Here is a 22,544-nt window from a genome sequence, read left to right as displayed (position 1 = left end):
AAAATAAGGTTTTTTAAATGCTAATCCCTAACTATATATGGTCTATAACCTATGGTTTTTTCAGTGAATTTTCAAGGTTTTGTAAATGCAAATTCCTAACTATATATGGTCTATAACCTATGGTTTTTTCTGTGAATATATATATATATATATATATATATATATATATATATATATATATATATATATATATATATATATATATATTGCAAGAGCTCGCCTCCGTCTCCACAAGAGAACTACAGCCACACACCAGCAAAGACGAGGTAGACCCAGTTTTCGTGCTTGTCTTTTTTATTATTTAGCTTCAAAGTGCAACCATGTCAGCCACGACGCGTTTCGGCAGATCCCTGCCTTGATCACATGACAACAGTGTCGTGGAGTACACCTCCTTTTAAAGTGCCAGTGCATACAAATGGACATAGAAAGAATACTGTTTTGCGTCTTTCTTCATCATTATCAAAGTGTGGTACGTAAAATACAAAATGCAAAAAATAATTGTAAAATACATTTGTTGAAACGAATGAAAATTCATTCTTTCAAAGTGTTTCTTGTATAATACAGATAGATAATATGTACTGTTTTTCGATTGTCCATTCGTATTAATACTTTAGTGCATCCCCGTGAATCTAACTAAAGAGAATTTATACTAAAACATTTATCAAAAATGTGATAGAAAGAAAAACCTCTTTGTCCCTAGACTAAAATGATAACCCATGTGCATAACGGAAATAATTTTTCAAAAATTAATTATGAACACATGAAGATACCTTTCCAAAAAGCAGTTCAGAAAAAATTAATAGTTATTTCCAATGTTCTTACAAGGCAAATCCAAGGTAAGTATCATATATACATCTATCACTCTCCAAAGGTTCTAACCAAATAAATAATTGCAATTCAATACAATTGTACATACGAGTGCTTCCCACAATCGATCATAATTACTGAAGTTGTAATTAATGATATTTGATCAATCCACTCATAGTTTCATTAAAATTGCATAAATAGTTAAAAATCCCTTATGGAGTATCAAAAATATATATATATGTACATATGTCTTTATCCTCATATAAAATTCATTATTTACAATACAAAATCAATTCATTGGATATTTACAACCCGAAATGAATGGAAATTCAAACTTATATGTCCTCATATATTAAACTGATGAGCAAAGTGCAAGAATGCGCTTTTTCTTAAAGGCTAACACTATTTGGTACTCATTCCAAAAATGTATATACATCTTCCGTCCTATTAAGACCTTTTGGCTGCTTAGTATCTAAAGACAGGATGTAATGAGTCTCAAGCCTGCGAAGCATGCCTTCCCTATCCCCTCCTCTTCTCTGCGCGGGGACTGTATCTATGATGTAGTATCTTAGGTCTTTCAGATTGCCACCATGGACTTCGTGGAAGTGTCTTGCCACGGGATAATTAGGGTCGTTGTTGGTGATCGCCCTAATATGTTGTAATATCCTCTTATGGCTTGGAAGCTTAGTACTGCCCACGTATTTTAAATTACAGGTGCACTCAAGAATGTATACCACAAAATCACTCTTGCATGTCAAGTGAAACTTGATATATTGTGGTTTGGAGCTGAAAGCTGTTAAGAAGGAAGTTTTGTTCACTCCAAAGGAACATGCTTTACAGCTGGAGCACTTGTAAAACCCTTTGCGCGCTAGGGACAAGCCTGTACTGTCCTTATATTCTGGACTGCATCTTACAAGAACATCCCCCATAGATGTTGCTTTTCTATAGGTGATGGCGGGGTATTCTGGAAGAGAGTCTCCAATAACCGGATCCTCTTTTACAAGGTGCCAGTTGCGTTGGATAATTTTTCGCAATTCCCTATGTTGGCGGTTATAGCTCATAATAAGTCTGGGTGCCCCGTCAGACATTGTTGTGCTACTGGTGTTTTCTACCGTCAACATTTCTGCGTTTAGTAGGAGTTCTTCTCTTGATTTTAACCTTGATTTGGCCATTGCCGCATCAATTACCTTAGCGCTATAGCCTCTTGCAAGGAACCTACACTTACTCTCCTGTTGACACCTCCTGAGTTCCCCTTCATCGCTGCATATTCTACGTAACCGCAGCATTTCCCCATAGGGGATGCTGTGGATAAGATGGCTCGGATGTGCGCTGCTAGCGTGTAAAAGGGTATTCCCTGCAGTCTGTTTTCTGTACAGGGTGGTCTTTATCTTGCCTTCCTCAATTGTAACTAGGACATCCAGGAAGGAAACCTGTTTATCGCTTATGTCAGATGTAAAACTCAAATTGATGTCATTTACATTGATGCTATCTATGAAGCTCTGCGCCTCCTGTTTACTGCCTTTCCACACAATAATCAAGTCATCAATATACCGTAAGTAAGATATTATATTATTGGTACAGATATCCTGATATGCCTCCCTGAGGACCAACTCCTCCCACCAGCCCATAAACAGACAGGCATAACTGGGGGAGAAGCTGGCCCCCATGGCAACACCCTGAACCTGATGGTACATTTGCTTGTTGAAGAGGAAAAAGTTGTGTTCCAAACAAAACAAAAGCATGTCCTTTAACATTTTGTTATGCATAGTGAATTCAATAGGTCTTCTGGATAAAAAGTATTGTATAGCTTTCATCCCATCCCTGTTACGGATACAAGTGTATAATGAAGAAACATCCAGAGTTAGTAAAAGATACCCTGTTTCCCATTTAACTTTAGCTATCTTGGATAGGAAGTCCCCTGTGTCTTTCACATATGACTTTAGTTGATGCACATGTTCTTGTAAAAAGAAGTCTATATACTGCGAGAGATTTTCCAGGGGTCCATCACATGCTGCGATGATTGGTCTTCCTGGGGGTGTTTCTTTGTTCTTATGAATTTTGGCAATGAAATAAATTACTGGCGTACGTGGATGTTCTTTTTTTAGGAACTTGAACTCCTCCATGTCCAAAAGCCCCAAACTTTTCCATGCCAGTAGTTTGCTAGCCAATTCATCTTGCATCTGTTTGTATTTCATGGGTGAGCTATGGTGGTAACACTGGACATCACTGAGCTGTTTATTTGCTTCAGAGAGATATTGTGCTAAAGGCCACAGCACAATATTTCCTCCCTTGTCCGAATTTCTTATAACCACTTGATTATCATTTTTTAATCTATCCATTAGATTGTCATATTGAATTTGTTCCTTAGTCCTTCTTTTCTTGGTCATTTGAATCTTTGTGTGCAGTTTCTTGATTTGCGCAACTACAGTATCATTGAAAACATCAATTGTATCCTTAGTTGTAATTGGAACAAACTTAGATTTTCTTTTAAACGGTGTGTCCGGTTTCTTATTTACCAGACTCATTGCTTGTTGTGAATTGAGAACTGGAAAATCTTGGGAACTTTCTGCGTTTTGTGACTCCAAAATGTTTGGGGAAGCCAATCGGGTATTTATTATTTCTTGAACAGATGTTAGCAGCTCGTAATCTCCTGCTGCCAAATTTATATTGTCTGCCAATGGATCTTCTTGTGTACCCTTGTTTTTTGATTTATTGGTAGGCTGCGTTTTGTGAAATTTTCGTCATTTCAATTTACGGATAAATTTGAACACATCCGCCCTGGTTTTTGTATAGTGAAAATTGCTCTCAGGGCAATATGATAAACCAAGTGACAGCAGTTGTTTCTCCGCCATTGTCAGATCAATGTTTGCTAGGTTTATTATAGTGTTCGAATCCGTGTTCATTTCTTGTGCTTCTACTTTTTGGTTCCCCGTTTGTTGTTCCAAGCACCCCTGCCCCGTCCCCCTCGCTTTGTTGCGTTTCCTCTGGGCGGCCCTCCGCTCCCGCCTGCTCCTTGTCCGTTTTTTGCCGGTTGTGGTTTACCAGCTGAGCGTAACGTATCCCTCCTTGTCTTACTGATGTACTCAAGCTCCTCACCCATTGTCAGTGTTGTGGCATCCTCATCCTCATATTCGGATCCACTTTCCGTGTATACACTAGAGCCTGACGCCGAAGACATCTCTGTTTGTGGTTCTCTCTCTGGTTGTGCTGAGCTGGAGGGCTGCGGGTTCTGGCCCGTTTTTTCAGTGCTCGGTTTGCCTGATTTGTTCTTTCTCATGGAGTCATATTTCCTTGAGAATGTGAAAATCCTCCCATTTTCATAGTCCTCTTTGTCCCTTCTAAATTTGTATGATTTGCGATTTTTTATTTTATCCTCTTCCTTTTTTAGTTTGCGTTCCATTTCCTCCTCAAATTTTACTTTGGAGGCTTGTGGGTCACTCATTGTTAGAATTTCACTGCGCAATGCATCTATTTTCTGAAGGATTTCCCCTCTGTCAATTTCCGCATGCTTCACCAATAACTCGACTAATTTCCTTGAAGAGTCCAGGTTGCATTGCGCCCATTCCGCCATTAATGCCGGATTTGGAGTGTCATATGTGGGTGCTAGCATTATTCGTAACCCTCTAGGGATCCTGTTCACCTCTAAGTATCGACTGAGGGACTTCGCTTCCCACCATTTGACCATTTCAGTGCGCATCAGTTTTTCGAGTGCCTTGTATTTGTCTTTTAAATCCGTACCCTCCGGCATGGTTTTGTCTGAGCCTGAGGTCTTGCTTTTTGGTCTTGTCGCTTCGTTTGAGAACAACTCTTTTGCAGCGCTCTCACGATCCTTAACTGTTGCCGCTGACATGGTTGCACCTACTGTTTATTTAATTAATTAATTTTCGCCCGCCACGTGATAGATAGCTTGAGAAAGGCTCGCTGATTGTCGGCTCCCCCTTCGCTCTCCTATTGCTTGTGCGGGTTACTGGTTCAGCACATACCTCCCACCTTCTGTTCCATGTCGGGTTGCCCGGTACCTGATGAGTTTAGTTGTCCGTCTCCGCCTTCCTTCACTCGCTCCTCCGAGCTGCGCCGGACTGCTTCACACGGACGCCTTCTCCTCCTCGGACCTCGGCAAAACTTCCACCTCAGAAGGGGGTTGGGCAGGTTTCCGTTTCCGGTGCTTTCCGAATGCAAGCCTTGCTCCACGGAATACGCAGAGACTCGGCTGCCGCTGCTTCTCCTCTTTCTGCTCCACCGCTTGTTGGGAGGGGGTCCACGTCGCTGGGAAAAGCAAACCAGCGAAATATATTGCAAGAGCTCGCCTCCGTCTCCACAAGAGAACTACAGCCACACACCAGCAAAGACGAGGTAGACCCAGTTTTCGTGCTTGTCTTTTTTATTATTTAGCTTCAAAGTGCAACCATGTCAGCCACGACGCGTTTCGGCAGATCCCTGCCTTGATCACATGACAACAGTGTCGTGGAGTACACCTCCTTTTAAAGTGCCAGTGCATACAAATGGACATAGAAAGAATACTGTTTTGCGTCTTTCTTCATCATTATCAAAGTGTGGTACGTAAAATACAAAATGCAAAAAATAATTGTAAAATACATTTGTTGAAACGAATGAAAATTCATTCTTTCAAAGTGTATATATATATATATATATATATATATTACCTACTGGCGGTCGCCAGTAGGTAGTTATAGTTAGGATTTTTTTCAATGTTAAATCTCAAAATTCTATTTTGAATAACTTTGGCACCGGTTGACGAATCTGCCTGAAAATTTCATGAAAATGGCCTCGTCGAGCTCCGGTCCTTCCCTGAAAGTTTGGGGGGGATACAATAAGCGGGGGCCGAGATAAAAGGGGGGTCCCAAAACGCGTTTTTCCCATGTTAATTTCCATAGGGCGGTCGATTTCACTTTTAGCCCGAACGGCTGAATGGATTTACACCAAACTTGGCAAAATTGTAGGGACTGGTAGCCCGATGTGCCTTTGCTATGTCTCAAGATATGTGCTCCAGTGGATTTTGAGTAATTTAGGTTCCAAAAAATATATATATCTATAGCAGCGCACCGGTGCGCGCACCAGGGAGCGCTCCGGGCGCGTGACGCGAGGTGCGCATGGAAAGCTGATTGGCTCTCGGGTGTCTGTAAACATTCGAAACAGTCCAGAGCGGTCGCCATCTTGTGTCTCGGTAAAATCGAGACATAAGAGGTGGCTAAAACAAAGTGGGAACTGACCATAAGGCGTCAGGGATAGACCCCTTTGACCCCCTAGGTTTGATGTGGGGGCTATAAAAGGGCCCCGCGGGGCATTTAAATTTTTTTTTTTTTTTCGTTTTGCGCGGGGGAAGCGCACAGTGCGCGCACCGGGGAGCGGCCCTGGGAGCGCACTATGATGAAAAAAGGTGACAGAGTGTTTAAAAAATGAAGTTTTGATTTAGAAATTGGAGGTAGTTCTAAAAAGAACTTTTTTTTTTCTTCTTTTTGTTGTTTTATATTTTTTTTGTGTTTTTTGAACTTTTTGTACTTTTTTTGGCTTTTCAAAACAGTTTTATATATTTTTTTGTATTTTTTGGGGGGAGAAACAAAAAAAGGGAATTGAAACTGGCTCAACTGGAGCAAAAAAACAAAAAACCCAAAAAATTACTTCTTTTTGGGGCACTTGTGATTATCACCTGCAAGGACGATGAGTTTCACACTTTTTTCCCCATAGGAGATAAGTTTGCCACAAGCAGTGCAAGTAATTTTAAAATCAGCAAATCTCGGCTGAATGCAAGGCATCACCTCTGATGTTTCTGGTTCCGAGGAAGTGGGTTGGTTTCTTTGGGAGGGGGTCCTTGATGAATGGGGGAGGTTACTGGCCAGTTCCCGGAACTCTGCACGAGAGTAGTTGTTTGGATGCTTTCTTGTCATGTGCCGAATCATGGTATAGTTACCAAAAGAATATTTCTTATTTGGGTTGCCCCGTGAAAGTTCATCATTGCAGATGAGGCAAGTGACTTTGGGCGCATTCACCTTTTTTTTCCCCTCTGGAATTGAAAAAAACTGCCAAATAAAGTGTGGTTTGGGTTTATAAGGTGTATTTTCTTCTGGCAGCCATCTTCTTCTCCCCTCCTCCTCTTCCTCTTCCTCTTCCTCCTCCTGTTCTTGACCACCAATATAATTTGGAGCTGGTCCTCTTGGTTGTTGTGGTGGTGGTGGTGGGGCAGATGCACCAGCTGATGCTACTAATGAAGCCATTTTATAGTACAAAATATTACTCAAAGAGCAAAAAAGTAGACAGAGCAACAAACAGGTCTTCCTCAGTCAAAGGACAAAGTCAGAATAAGGAAAAAAGGTGGGGTCTTTCATCATTTAGAAAAAAAAACTGTCCTGAACCAATGAGAAGTGTTATTTTCAGGTCACAAGACCAGGGGCTTCATCATTATGAAACCAAAACTGTTATGAACCAATGAAAAGTGTTATTTTCTGCTCACATGACCCGACGCGCTTACGCTACGCGCCCGGGGCGCGCCCGGGGGCGCGCCCCGGGTCGCGCAGCGTAAGCGCGTCGGAAGTTTACGTTGTGCGATCGTATTCGCTCGAGTACTTCCGGGTGCGCTTACGCCGTGCGTATCACGCGGTCGCGGCTACGCGATACGTCACGATTATGTTTTCGTTTGCGATATTGGCGCTCACGGGACGCTCCCCGGAGCGCGCCCCGGGGCGCTTTGTAAAAATACGCTTTTCGGGGCGCTCCCCGGGGCGCGCTCCGGGAGCGCTCCCCAAAATAATTTTAAAAAAAAAAATTGGGAAAATTGTAGGGACAGGTAGCTCTATTCTGAAGTGGTTTGTAAAAAACATTAACTTTAGAAAAATATGTATTGTGCTACATTGGGCTTAATATATGTTAGAGCCAAAATGTAGCCCAAATGTAGCCCAAAGTAGCCCAATGTAGCCCAAAGATGGCCACCAGAGATCAAAAATTGAAAATGTAGCCCAAAATTCAACTAGATGTAGCCCAACTGTAGCCCAATGAGAAAATGTACCAGAGTGTTAAAAAGAACAACTAGAGTGCTAACAGTCTTATTTATAAAGTGAAACTTATAGTTAGGAATTAGCATTAAAAAAACCTTTGAAATTCACTGAAAAAACCATAGGTTTCACACCAGTTATAGTTAGGAATTAGCATTTAAAAAACCTATTAAATTCACTGAAAAAACCATAGGTTTCACACCAGTTATAGTTAGCTGGAAATTTTACTGATATAAAACCATTGAAATTCCCACGTTATAGTTAGTCGGACTCACTATAACTTGCGCGTGCAATGCACTGCTGATGACATCACATATTACATCACTCATGACATGGTCAGTGACATCACTCATGACACCATCCTTGTGACATAGTGACAGACCTCCTTTCACTATAATGTAACCCTTGAGACACATATTCAAAAATAGAAACTGAAATTTTTAAAAAAATGGAGATACCTATATCAGTTACAACAAGCAATTCAGTAATTCCACTATCTATATACACATCCACTCTTTCACCAACAGTTCTATATAGTCACTCATACATATACTCACTCATCATATGAAGTGATACACCTATACATCCTGTTACACACCGACATTCATCCAAAAGTTACTCACACACATATTCACACGTGCAAATAAACTATTGAACATCCATTTATTTGAATATAGAGTTATACACACACTTCCACCTTACTTCTATTTAAAATTACACATATTTATTCTCTTAAACAATCACTTATAGAAACACATACTTATTTAAACAGGAACTCTTACAATCTCTTACTCTCACATATACTCACTTATATACATCAATATTCATATATACTAGATTAAAACATATGTAGGTACTGATAAAGACACTAGTGAGACAGTCATTCACTCACTAACAAACACATATAGACACTCATCCACCCATACAGTCCTGTACATATGCTGTCTTCAAAACACATACAAACAAAGAGTCAGTCACTCATGCATCTATGTGCTAAGTAATACCCCCACTAAACCATATAGACAGTCATACTGATACTAATAAAAATATCTAATAACCCATATACATACGCATGTAGCTACTTACCAACACATGTAGCCACTTATACACAAAGTGAAACACTAATATATATATTTAAATATTTAAACATAACTCACTAATATTTATTTTTCAGAAAGACACATATTCACTGGATGGTGTCATCAGTGATGTCATGAGTGATGTCACTGACCATGTCATGAGTGATGTAATATGTGATGTCATCAGCAGTGCATTGCACGCGCAAGTTATAGTGAGTCCGACTAACTATAACGTGGGAATTTCAATGGTTTTATATCAGTAAAATTTCCAGCTAACTATAACTGGTGTGAAACCTATGGATTTTTCAGTGAATATATATATATATATATATATATATATATATATATATATATATATATATATATATATATATCAAAGCTCCTGCTTGGTTCGGTCAGTTTGAGGAGCACTCACACACCGGCACAGGGCTTCAAGCATAGCCCCAATAAACGGTACAGGAACGCCTTCCAGTCAATCCCCTTTCACAGTCCTGACAAAATTTTTGCCGACGCGTTTCGAGATAACACTCTTCTTCAAAGGCTAATGATGGCAGGAAATCAGCACCGCCCAGGTAAAGTCTCCATTATGGGAGTTGCAGTCTTGGGCAGAAATTTGAATGCTTGTAAGTGCTTCAATACACTGCTGGTACATTAAAAGCTCACAGATGAGCCTCCGCTGGCATACGTTCCTTTATCCAGTGACGATGCACCACGATAGGGGCTGTTGTATACACACCCCTGTGGCCCCCAGGTTCATGGGATGGTGCCCCTCGGTGGCACGAACTCCGCCAATACATCAAAGCTCCTGCTTGGTTCGGTCAGTTTGAGGAGCACTCACACACCGGCACAGGGCTTCAAGCATAGCCCCAATAAACGGTACAGGAACGCCTTCCAGTCGATCCCCTTTCACAGTCCTGACAACATTTTCGCCGACGCATTTCGAGATAACACTCTTCTTCAAAGGCTAATGATGGCAGGAAATCAGCACCGCCCAGGTAAAGTCTCCATTTATGCCTCATGGCGCGCCCTCTGATGGGCTGATCTGTATGATGCTGCGCTGGGCATTATGGGAGTTGCAGTCTTGGGCAGAAATTTGAATGCTTGTAAGTGCTTCAATAGACTGTTGGTACATTAAAAGCTCACAGATGAGCCTCCGCTGGCATACGTTCCTTTATCCAGTGACGATGTACCACGATTAGTGGTTTGATATATATATATATATATATATATATATATATATATATATATATATATATATATATATATATATATATAGAGAGAGAGAGAGAGAGAGAGAGAGAGAGAGAGAGAGAGAGAGCATGTCTCACACGCTAATCAGGCTTGCTATCCCTTTCGTAACACACACACACACACACACACACACGCACGCACAGCCACACACACGCACATGCACACGCGCACACCCACACACACACACTTCCTTACCTGTAATAGGCGTATTATAAGAGTGTTGCTTCTCCCGTTCCTCAGCAGTCAATTGTTGTTCTATTATGTCAAAGGTTAGTTGCATATCCATGTCATAGTCTGTAGAAAACATACATGGAGAGGCTGTTACGAAATGTAGGAAAAACGCTTTTACTACTATTTCTAAAAGGCTGGCTCTTATACACATACCTTCGGCAAAAGCAGCAGTTTCCGCATCAGACAGTGTCAGCTCCTGGAGATCCTGCGTACAGAAAATAAATAAATAATAAATATTAATAACAGAAATAATAATATATATATATATATATATATGTATAAAAGCCATATATTAAAATATAGCCTGAGCCCTGGGTGTTTCAGACCACTGTACATGAGCCCCATGTGTATTACAGTATGCATTTTTATTTGTCCAGAACAACAGGCTTATTGAGCTAGGGGTCCCAAGCGCAAACTCTATTATGCAGCTACAGCCTCTCCACATGGGGCGTGTAGGTGTACATTTTTGAGCTGTCGGTGATGTAATTAAAGCAATGGGGCATGGTACGCAAAATGTCCTGTGCCCTCTTGATTTAATGACACGGCAACCCACGTTAATTTGCCCAGGATCACAGGTTATTTGAGCAGGCGCCGGGACTCCCTTGCGACAAGGGGATCCCAGGCACCGGCTTAAATTGTGATGCTACAGCCTCTCTTTGCGAGGTATGTAGCTGTGCATATTAAAACTTTTTGGCCATGTTATTAAAGCATGGGGAACGCGTTGTGCGCACCGCTTCCCCCTGCTTTCATTCATGGTGTTGGGTGGCTTAATACATTGCGGCACCAAGCCGAGGATACAGCGCAACCATGATGGGGGCGGAAGCAGTGGTTAAGCGCTTCCGCCCCCATCATGACGCTTGGTTCATAGGGCGGGGTTAAGAGTGGTTTGAAGCCGCTCTGATCCTCGAGCTCTCACACACGTCTTGGCCCCAGCGTGGGACAGCCACACACCGCCACCAGCCCAGCGGAGGGAGTAGGGCCAGCAGCGCCACCAGTGTAGAGCAGGTATGGTCGGCGGCTGAGGCATTAACGGCAGCCTCAGCCGCTCCTATCAGGGCCATATTTTTTTCAGAAAAGATGGCAGCCCATTAGAGCAGCCGCTGCCTCGTGCCACCAGCAGCTATAGCATTGAGGGGGTCGACGGGGGCCTTAGGGGCAGCCTTGGTCATCCCTTGCACCGCTGCCATTCTGACATTTAAAAAAAAAAAAAATTAGAGGGCTGTGAATACCCCAACGGCCAGTCTCTACAGCTCTCTGGGCCCCTCCGTATTTTAAAGGCCCCTCGAGGGGAGACGGCGACCCCCTTGTGGTCTGCCTCGTCTCCCTATAGATCCAGAGACATAGCAGTACGCCGGAGGCATTAGGAGCAGCCTCGGCAGCCGTGACACCGCAGCCCCATGCTTGGGCCTTTTAAAAATAGCTTATGGTTGTTGGAGACCCTGGGTACCCGTCTCCGCCACCACCCCAGTGTCCCTAGATATTTTTCAGCCCCCCTCAGGGGGACGATGGCCCTTGAGGTCTGCCGGCACCCCCCCATAGCACACACCCCATTGTGAGGCCACTGGTGCCTCATACAAGCAGCCCCCTCAGTTCCCCAACACCTCTGGCCCCTAGAAGTCTATATTTTTTAATGATAACATAACCCCGCGCTGCGAAGGCCCCAGTCTTAACCACCAGCAGCCCCTTTCTAACACACATCTTCAGGGCCCCCTTTTTACCTGACCAAACATCAAGTACAGCGCCGCAGATCTTGGATTTTTGGAGACCCCAACACCGCTGCATATCCTGGACAAACCCTGCATTTAAGGTAAGTGTATAGCAGTCCTTGTTTTATGTTTGTCATTTTTACCCTCTTAAACTGCTAAGCCTCTATGACCTAGTACTACAATACCATCTGCGTGCATGCTTTTTACAGTTATTCCTGCTCTAAAGTTTTTAAGTAATGCTTGAAATACTTTATAAAATAGAATCAAAATTCAAAACTACTTACATTAAGTATAGAGCTGGTTTTATCAGCGTGACTCTTGCCAGGGTGTGCCATGTTAACCTCGTAGTCTTCTGTCGAAGCCTGTTCACTCGCCAAGATGCCGGTAGGTGCTCCAAAACACTTGTCAGAGTGCCAGTGTGCGTCTAAGTTATGTCCCTATTTTTATACCTTTTACAATCTGATAAAAGGCAGGAGGGTCGTCCTTTAGACTGGCGGGAACTTATGGCAAACAGAGTTTACGTGTTAAGCCTCCCAAAATGTGTAAAAGCACACCTTTGAAAAATGTTGTACACTCACATCTGTTAGACTCTGATAAAATAGACCCTGTAGGCTCCCTCTAAGCGGCGAGAAACTCGTGGTGAAAGAGCTTACGTATTACCCTTCAATTTGTTTTTCTCTGCACCCTCCTAGATGTAAAAGTGCGCCTTTAAAATGTCATACTTTCACTGCCCCTCGCATGCACTGTCCCCACCTAAGAGCCCCATGTGCACATTTCGCGCCACTCTTTTACAAGCCGGTTGTGCTTATCAGTTCCTGACAGCTGACTCCCACGTGGAAACCTCTTCGTGTCTTAGCAGTCTTTTAGGCGGTTTAAAATTAGGCGCTGAAAATGTTACGTCAGCACACTTACATTTTAGTTTTGCCGCTCTTATGAGTCTCGTGTTCGGCCCTCTCTTTCTGTGTTGCATCAGCATTTTTGCATCATGTTACATCTCAAGGATGGGTTTGCCGCCTTTTGTGGAACTTGCGCCATCCAGCCCCTTATGGGCTGCAGCAGCCTATTTTACAGTTACAAAAATATGCCTATACATGTTGCTGAACCCTAATGCATGCTGTACAAGAATGCCATGTTTCTCAGCCATGTCCCCACACTCGCACGTAGAGCAAAGCCTCAGCTGGATAACACAGACATTTATTAATTTTTTCTTTTTATAATTAGTGTCATTTACATCAGACTTTAAACTTTGGCTGTACATAATGTTTCATCAGCAACCTTACAGTCTAGGTTTGTGGCAACACAATACCCTGTTAAAAAACCCCGCAAGGGTCTGTTACACATCCCCTGCTGGCTTACATACTGGCCCCTGTTTATCAACCCTAACACACTACTCCCACGTAGAAAGAAGCCACAATTGCATAACACTTGTCTTCATTTATTTTTTATTTTCCCTTTTCATAACTGGCATCATTTTACATCAGAGACTTTAAGCCTCAGTTGCATAACACAGGTCTTTATTTATTTTTTCTTTTCATAATTAGTGTCATTTATATCAGAGACGTTCAACTCTAGCTGTGCATGATGTTACCCCAGCAAGCTTACAGTCTATGTTTGTGACAACACATTATCCTGTTAAGGAACCTGCAGGGGCCTATTACACAGCCCCCGCTGCCTTACATACTGGCCCGGGTTTATCAGCCCAAACACATTACTCCCCCGTAGAAAGAAGCCACCGTTGCATAACACTTGTCCTTATTTATTTTTTATTTCATTTATTTTCCTTTTCATAACTGACATCATTTTACATCAGAGACCTTAAAATATTTATTTATTTTTCCATTTCATAAATGGCGTCATTTTACACCAGAGACTTTAAAGTAAGGCTGCGCAAAAGTTGCATTGGTAAACTATCAGTCTAGGTTTACTGTAGCACACTCCACAATGTTACAAAGCCATGCCCATGCATGTTACACAGCCTCCAGCTGCTGATTTACACACTTTCAAATGTTCATCAGCCCCTACACATTACTCCTGCATAGAAAGAAACCACAATTGCACCACACATGTCTTTATTTTATTTTCATAATCGTTGTCATTTTCCATTCGAAACTTTTTAAAATTAGGCGGCAGAATTCCCGCCTCTTCTGCATCCAATGGAATTCCTGCCCCTGGCCTGCTATGGCTACGCCCCTACACCCCAGGCCACCATTCAGGAACTCCCTAGGCATCAGCCACGCCTCCTAGGGGGCTGGCCTACCTCCAAAAAGACCCAGCAACACTCTAGGGCTCCCATTCCACAGATGGACCTCGCCGCTGCTCAAGCAACACCAGCCTGCAGTTGCAGCTATCCGCTGGATATGCCCAGACATGTCCATGCAGGCCCAGACATGTCCCTGCTTGCCCAACCAACATGGCACCCACAGGTAAGTCTCTGCTCATCCATCCCACAACCCTAAACACCCCAGTAGGCCCTACTGGCTGCATTGCAGCTAGCCCTAGGCATCACACACCACCACTCTACACCAGTGACACACCTACATATCCATTAATTCCTGTGTGAAGGGCACTCACACACTACACCTGGACCCCTTAGGGGCCGCCCCTCAGGCCGACCCTCAGGGGCTGGACTTCCGGACCAAGACTTCTGGCCCTGGACTTCCGGCCCTAGACTTCCGGGGAGGGACTTCTGGGGCAGGACTTCTGGGGCGGGACTTCTGGGGCTGGACGTCCGGCTCCTACGTCACTTCCGGGGGGCGTTCCCACCTGTCAAAAAATGAATGGTGATGAAAGATATCATCATATACTACTGATGAGTACTACTGTGGTTTCAGCTGAAGGGATTGTTGTATTTTAATTTAATTGTATTAATTTTAATTAACTGATCAATAAACGTATCCATTAATTCATTCATTCATTCAATCCTCTTTGTCTTATGTAAGATTTTCTATTGATTGATTTCCACATGTATGAATCTTTGTCTCAGTATAATGTGTGTGATGTAAAGTGGTCTGACAAATGCAAAAACCACAGTTGATGGACAGAATGCAGAACAATGTCATACATTCACCCCAGTACAGAGGTCTGGGCCCAAATCCATCGTTTTTTTTGCACTCCACACCACCCCAGTTCAGACACAGCCATATGCAAATCAGGCTGACCCTGTGCCTCATCGGAACAGTCCAGCCCGAACTGCCAAGCCATGCCTTCCCTGGACCGGAAACAAGCTTCCGAGGACCAGTTTCTGGCATTCCAGCCGTCTTCAGCCCGGCTTGCTTGAATCCAGTGGTGTGGAGAGCATGGGACTCACGTCTGAGCATACCCATCCCACTCGGGGTGACAAATGCAAAAACCACAGTTGATGGACAAAATGCAGAACAATGTCATACATTCACCCAGTACAGAGATCTAGGCCCAAATCCATCGTTTTTTTGCACTCCACACCACCCCAGTTCAAACACGGCCATATGCAAATCAGTCTGACCCTGTGCCTCATAGGAACATCCAGCCCGAACTGCCAAGCCATGCCTTCCCTGGACCGGAAACAAGCTTCGGAGGACCGGTTTCTGGCATTCCAGCCGTCTTCAGCCCGGCTTGCTTGAATCCAGTGGTGTGGAGAGCATGGTACTCACGTCTGAGCATACCCATCCCACTCGGGGTGACAAATGCAAATACCACAGTTGATGGCCAGAATGCAGAACAATGTCATACATTCACCCCAGTATAGAGATCTGGGTCCAAATCCATCGTTTTTTTGCACTCCACACCACCCCAGTTGAGACACGGCCATATGCAAATCAGTCTGACCCTGTGCCTCATGGGAACAGTCCAGCCCGAACTGCCAAGACATGCCTTCCCTGGACCGGAAACAAGCTTCCGAGGACCGGTTTCTGGCATTCCAGCCGTCTTCAGCCTGACTTGCCTGAATCCAGTGGTGTGGAGAGCATGGGACTCACGTTTGAGCATACCCATCCCACTCGGGGTGACAAATGCAAGAACCACAGTTGATGGACAGAATGCAGAACAATGTCAAACATTCACCCCAGTACAGAAATCTGGGCCCAAATCCATGTTTTTTTTGCACTCCACACCACCCCAGTTCAGACACGGCCATATGCAAATCAGTCTGACCCTGTGCCTCATGGGAACAGTCCAGCCCGAACTGCCAAGCCATGCCTTCCCTGGACCGGAAACAAGCTTCCGAGGACCGGTTTCTGGCATTCCAGCCGTCTTCAGCCCGGCTTGCTTGAATCCAGTGGTGTGGAGAGCATGGGGCTCACGTCTGAGCATACCCATCCCACTCGGGGTGACAAATGCAAAAACCACAGTTGATGGACAGAATGCAGAACAATGTCATGTATTCACCGCAGTACAGAGATCTGGGCCCAAATCCATAGTTTTTTTGCACTCCACACCACCGCAGTTCAGACACGGCCATATGCACATCAGTCTGATCCTGTGCCTCATGGGAACAGTCCAGCCCGAACTGCCAAGCCGGGCCTTCCCTGAACCGGATACAAGCTTTCGAGGACCGGTGTCTGGCATTCCAGCCGTCTTCAGCCCGGCTTGCTTGAATCCAGTGGTGTGGAGAGCATGGGACTCACGTCTGAGCATACCCATCCCACTCGGGGTGACAAATGCAAAAACTACAGTTGATGGACAGAATGCAGAACAATGTCATACATTCACCCCAGTACAGAGATCTGGGCCCAAATCCATAGTTTTTTTGCACTCCACACCACCCCAGTTCAGACACGGCCATATGCAAATCAGTCTGACCCTGTGCCTCATGGGAACAGTCCAGCCCGAACTGCCAAGCCATGCCTTCCCTGGACCAGAAACAAGCTTCGGAGGACCGGTTTCTGGCATTCCAGCCGTCTTCAGCCCGGCTTGCCTGAATCCAGTGGTGTGGAGAGCATGGGACTCACGTCTGAGCATACCCATCCCACTCGGGGTGACAAATGCAAAAACCACAGTTGATAGACAGAATGCAGAACAATGTCATACATTCACCCCAGTAGAGAGATCTGGGCCCAAATCCATCATTTTTTTGCACTCCACACCACCCCAGTTCAGACACGGCCATATGCAAATCAGTCTGACCCTGTGCCTCATGGGAACAGTCCAGCCCGAACTGCCAAGCCATGCCTTCCCTGAACCTGAAACAAGCTTTCGAGGACCGGTTTCTGGCATTCCAGCAGTCTTCAGCCCGGCTTGCTTGAATCCAGTGGTGTGGAGAGCATGGGACTCACGTCTGAGCATACCCATCCCACTCGGGGTGACAAATGCAAGAACCACAGTTGATGGACAGAATGCAGAACAATGTCATACATTCACCCCAGTACAGAAATCTGGGCCCAAATCCATCGTTTTTTTGCACTCCACACCACCCCAGTTCAGACACGGCCATATGCAAATCAGTCTGACCCTGTGCCCCATGAGAACAGTCCAGCCCGAACTGCCAAGCCATGCCTTCCTTGGACCGGAAACAAGCTTCCGAGGACCGGTTTCTGGCATTCAAGCCGTCTTCAGCCCGGCTTGCTTGAATCCAGTGGTGTGGAGAGCATTGGACTCACGTCTGAGCATACCCATCCCACTCGGGGTGACAAATGCAAAAACCACAGTTGATGGACAGAATGCAAAACAATGTCATACATTCACCCCATTACAGAGATCTGGGCCCAAATCCATCGTTTTTTTGCACTCCACACCACCCCAGTTCAGACACGGCCATATGCAAATCAGTCTGACCCTGTGCCTCCTGGGAACAGTCCAACCCGAACTGCCAAGCCATGCCTTCCCTTGAACGGAAACAAGCTTCCGAGGACCGGTTTCTGGCATTCCAGCCGTCTTCAGCCCGACTTGCTTGAATCCAGTGGTGTGGAGAGCATGGGACTCACGTCTGAGCATACCTATCCCACTCGGGGTGACAAATGCAAAAACCACAGTTGATGGACAGAATGCAGAACAATGTCATACATTCACCCCAGTACAGAGATCTGGGCCCAAATCCATTGTTTTTTTGCACTCCAAACCACCCCAGTTCATACACGGCCATATGCAAATCAGTCTGACCCTGTGCCTCATGGGAACAGTCCAGCCCGAACTGCCAAGCCATGCCTTCCCTGGACCGGAAACAAGCTTCCGAGGACCGGTTTCTGGCATTCCAGCCGTCTTCAGCCTGGCTTGCTTGAATCCAGTGGTGTGGAGAGCATGGGACTCACGTCTGAGCATACCCATCCCACTCGGGGTGACAAATGCAAAAACCACAGTTGATTTACAGAATGAAGAACAATGTCATACATTCACCCCAGTACAGAGATCTGGGCCCAAATCCATCGTTTTTTTGCACTCCATACCACCCCAGTTCAGACACGGCCATATGCAAATCAATCTGGCCCTGTGCCTCATGGGAACAGTCCAGCCCGAACTGCCAAGCCATGCCTTCCCTGGACCGGAAACAAGCATCCTGGGACCGGTTTCCGGGTAACACCCTTCATCAACCAGGCTAGCTTCAATCCAGTGGCAAAGTGAGCAAGGGACCCACGTCTGGGAATACCCTGCCAACTTAAGGCTAACAAAGCAAACACAAGGAGATGATGGACGGAGTGCTGAAACTTTTCAGACACTCAGCCCCAGTCACAGATCTGGGTTGAATCCATTCAGGCCCAGGTCTCCGTACTTGGGTGAATGTATGACATTGTTCTGCATTCTTACCATCATTTGTTCTTTTTGCATTTGTCACTCCGAGTGGGACGGGTATGCCCAGACGTGGGTCCCGTGCTCTCCATGCCACTGGAGTCAAGCTATCCTGGCTGATGAGGGGTGAAACTCCGAAACCAGTCCTGGGATGCTTGTTTCCAGTCCAGGGAGGACCTGGCCTGGCAGTTCGGGCTGGACTGTTCCAATTGGCTGCAGGGTCAAGACTGATTTGCATGTGGATGGGTTCAAACTGGAATGGCATGGTGAGCAAAAAACGATGGATTTAGGCCCTGATCTCTGTACTGGGGTGAAGGTATGACATTGTATGACATCTAATGTGTGGAATGTTATAACAAACGCCTAACCATAGTATTTTGTCTTGAAGGGTAAAAATTTGAAGAAATGTTTTTTTCTTACATTGCACCTGTCTTAGGAAGGAATGTTTTTTATGCTAAGCCCTGTCTGCCATTGTTAGTAGATAGAGCTTTGCACCAACAACCATGGCTGGTTGTGAGGGAGCAGCCATGTACCACCCATTATAAGCTCCCTTCAAGCAAAGTAGTACGAAGGGACAGAAAACACAAATCAGTGTTAGTTTAGGCAACTTTCCATGGCAAAAAAAACGTTTGTACTAGAAGGTAAATCCCAAATAAATATTTTGCACTGGTTTGCATCACTTTTGGAGGCCAATTGAAAGTGTTAAGTCTCTCCCTAAGTACACTCCACTTACAGAAATATTGCAGTCTTTCACACTACCTTTGAGCAGCCTTCTTTACAGGTACTTTGCCTGTCAAGATCAGGTATGAAAAGCTTCGAACTTTAGAGTTTGCCTGTGCTATGTATGGAGTCATAACTGGTGAGGTACCTTAATGCTTAATGCTGATATGTATGCCATCTGATTCAAATACTGACAGTTTTGACTGAGTTTAGCCAGTTGGTATGATGCTGCCTTGAGTGAAACATCATGCTTTGAATCCTGGCTCTCCCATATCTGTGATCTCTGGCAAATAATTTCATTTATCTTTGCCTTAATACTGTAATGTAATAAAAGTTGAGTCACTGACTCAGGGGAGAAAGTTCACATATAAAAAGTGACAATTTACATTGTGATAGGTAAATAATAACACTCATTATACAAAGTGCTTGGACGAGCTGTAACATAAGGGCCATAATTATTAAGGGATTGCATCGCTTTTGCAACATTCAACGTGGTGCAAAAGTAACGCAACCCCCAAGATGTGATTTAAAGCCACATGTGGTACTGAGTGTCCTGATAAATCCAGAGCAATGCAGCACAAATCGCTGCGTTAAATTCCTCTGTCCTAGGGAGGAGTTCCAAGGGTGGTGTGTGGGTCTTTGTAGAATCCTGCATTTATAATGTAATGTATTTCACACTTCCTGCTCAGCCAGTGCCAGTGCTCTGTGCCCAAAAGAGTGTTGGAGTCTTGATGTGCCTCTGAATGTTGGGACACAGAGAGGTGAAGAACAGTTGAGCATGGACCGAGCAGCAGACAGGCTGCTCCTGGTGGGGCTCTCTTTCACAACTTAACTACCTGTTGTATGGAACAACGCTACTTGTTACCTGCTTGAATAAATCATCTTTGATTACAACCTTCCTGCGTGGACCTCCTCACTAGAATCTTCCCACGCAAAACCCATCGATTTTAACACATTCCCATATTTACCATTACTGGTAGACCTAGGAATACACCAAAATGCTTTGTCTTCCCAGGGGAGGTGTAGCAAGGAGAAATATCTATTTATTTCCCCTATTTTTTCCTTTTTGTATGTGTGCTTCATAGCACACATAGAATGAGAAAAATGCCTCAGGGGATTGTTGTTTTTGTGCAGGAAGGTGCTCCTACCTGCACAAAAACAACCCTGCTTACAATGCTTGCACCCTTGGACCAGGATGCAAGAGTGCCTGCATTGGAGCTAGGCAGCACATTCTGCGCCAGCAGTGGCAAAATGTAGGAATACTCTGTATTGTGATAAATACGGCACATTTCTGCCCTTTCACTGTAACGCAATTCAGCAAAGTGACTTGCTGCTCTGTGTTACATTCTGATAAATACAGCCCTGTGTATGTTATTATTTGTATCCCATGTGCTTTGTAGCGAGAAGGTCATGGTCTTGTGAGAGTAATTGCCAACTCTATCTACTCAGGAGGGAAACTGTTTTTCTTGTTTTGTTTTTTTAACAACCTTTGATATTTCTTTACTTTGATGTTTACTGTTTCATTCTTCTCAGCAATAGCAATGTGTTTTCAGTAGAAAAATTGGAAATGAGCTCACACCATTTCGAGCAGCGTAAAAGGTTAAACTCTCTTGATAATCTACATACCACTACTTTTCACAGCTCATTGCAAATAGAGGTTTCTCTAGAGAATCCATCAAAGACAGAAAATTAAAGTAAGCACATTTTCTGTGACACATAGTATTCTTGAATGTTACACAGATTTCTGGGACCCTACCTTATTATGTTGGCCGTCTTGTGTTAAATTGCGACATTTCTGGCCAGGCCATTGAACTTTAAATGTTATGACTGAGTTACTATGCCTCAGCGCTTTTACATTTTCCCAAGCATCTGTCCTGAACTACAATCTCCATATTTCATCACATCCACCTGCTTTATTGTACAAATGAACTAAGTGGCCCACTTTCTTGAAAGGCAACCAGTTAGGTTTAAGAGAACTGAGTGGGAGAGGACAAATAAAATGGAAAAAGGAGTTGGAAAGAAGGTCATGTCTGGGAAAGCCTCCTGCACTGAGGTTCTTCGATTTCTGATTTCGTCCCGTATCTAGCCGCCATTTTTTGGTTCGTCGCCATTTTGTGTTGCCCTCACTCAGGCAGCAGGGCGAACAATGTGCTTTTGCTTTTCCTGCTGCTACGTGTCCTTTTAGTTAAAAAATAACTTCATTGCCCTTGTCTACGAAACCCGATGTCAGGGTCTGGCTGAGTTAGTTAATCCATGTCTGGCTCGATTGATCCCTGTCTCGGCCGACTATTTGCCCTCTCCTATTCTTTCCTTATACTATCTTATCCGACTGGCCTTCACTATTCTCTCCTTGTATGCTCCTATTACACCACTATCCTTTGAGGCACACAAATACGTCCTGCCACCTGCAAAAAGGGATTGTGGACGCCATCACTGATTAATTTGTTGGGAGGGGTAGCACACGGGGTCTGAGAGAGGGGCGTATTTGAGACACCTGATAGCTTGTTTTCCAACTTTTCCTATTGGTCCGTTTTGTATGTGTATGGAGTAAACTCTGTAAATGTGTTTCCTATAAAAGATTGTGCGCCACGGATTGAAGTGGCAGTCTCGTTAGAATCCACCTCGTGTGCAACTTCTGGGACAACTGTGCTTAGCTGCAGCTAATAAACCTGGCTTCCACGCTCAACGGTGTGTTTCGTGTCTCTGTTTTTTACAAGGCAGTTGAACTCGGGGTTTAAGACGTGCCCTGCGCCGCCCAGCCCATAAGGCCCGGTTCTCCAACTGGCGCCCAACATGGGGCGGTTTCAGTGGTAGCGGTTCAGCCCGAGGGTCGTGAGAAGCCCCGCAAGAAAATTGCGGAGGATTCGCGAGCCACGTCAAGCGACCCCTGTATGTCGAAGTGGACCGAAGGTCTTTTGCAGCGCGGCTACTCCTTTCCGACGGCTGCTGATGACTGCTGCCCTGACTACCGCCCTGCCTTGGACCCTTTGGTGATGATTGGTATCGCGAGACGTTAGACGGACCTCTGTTGGCGTGAGAAGACCATT

Source organism: Lissotriton vulgaris, chromosome 6, assembly GCF_964263255.1.
Source record: "Lissotriton vulgaris chromosome 6, aLisVul1.2, whole genome shotgun sequence".
Classification (NCBI taxonomy): domain Eukaryota; kingdom Metazoa; phylum Chordata; class Amphibia; order Caudata; family Salamandridae; genus Lissotriton; species Lissotriton vulgaris.
Note: the sequence above shows the minus strand (reverse complement) of the source record.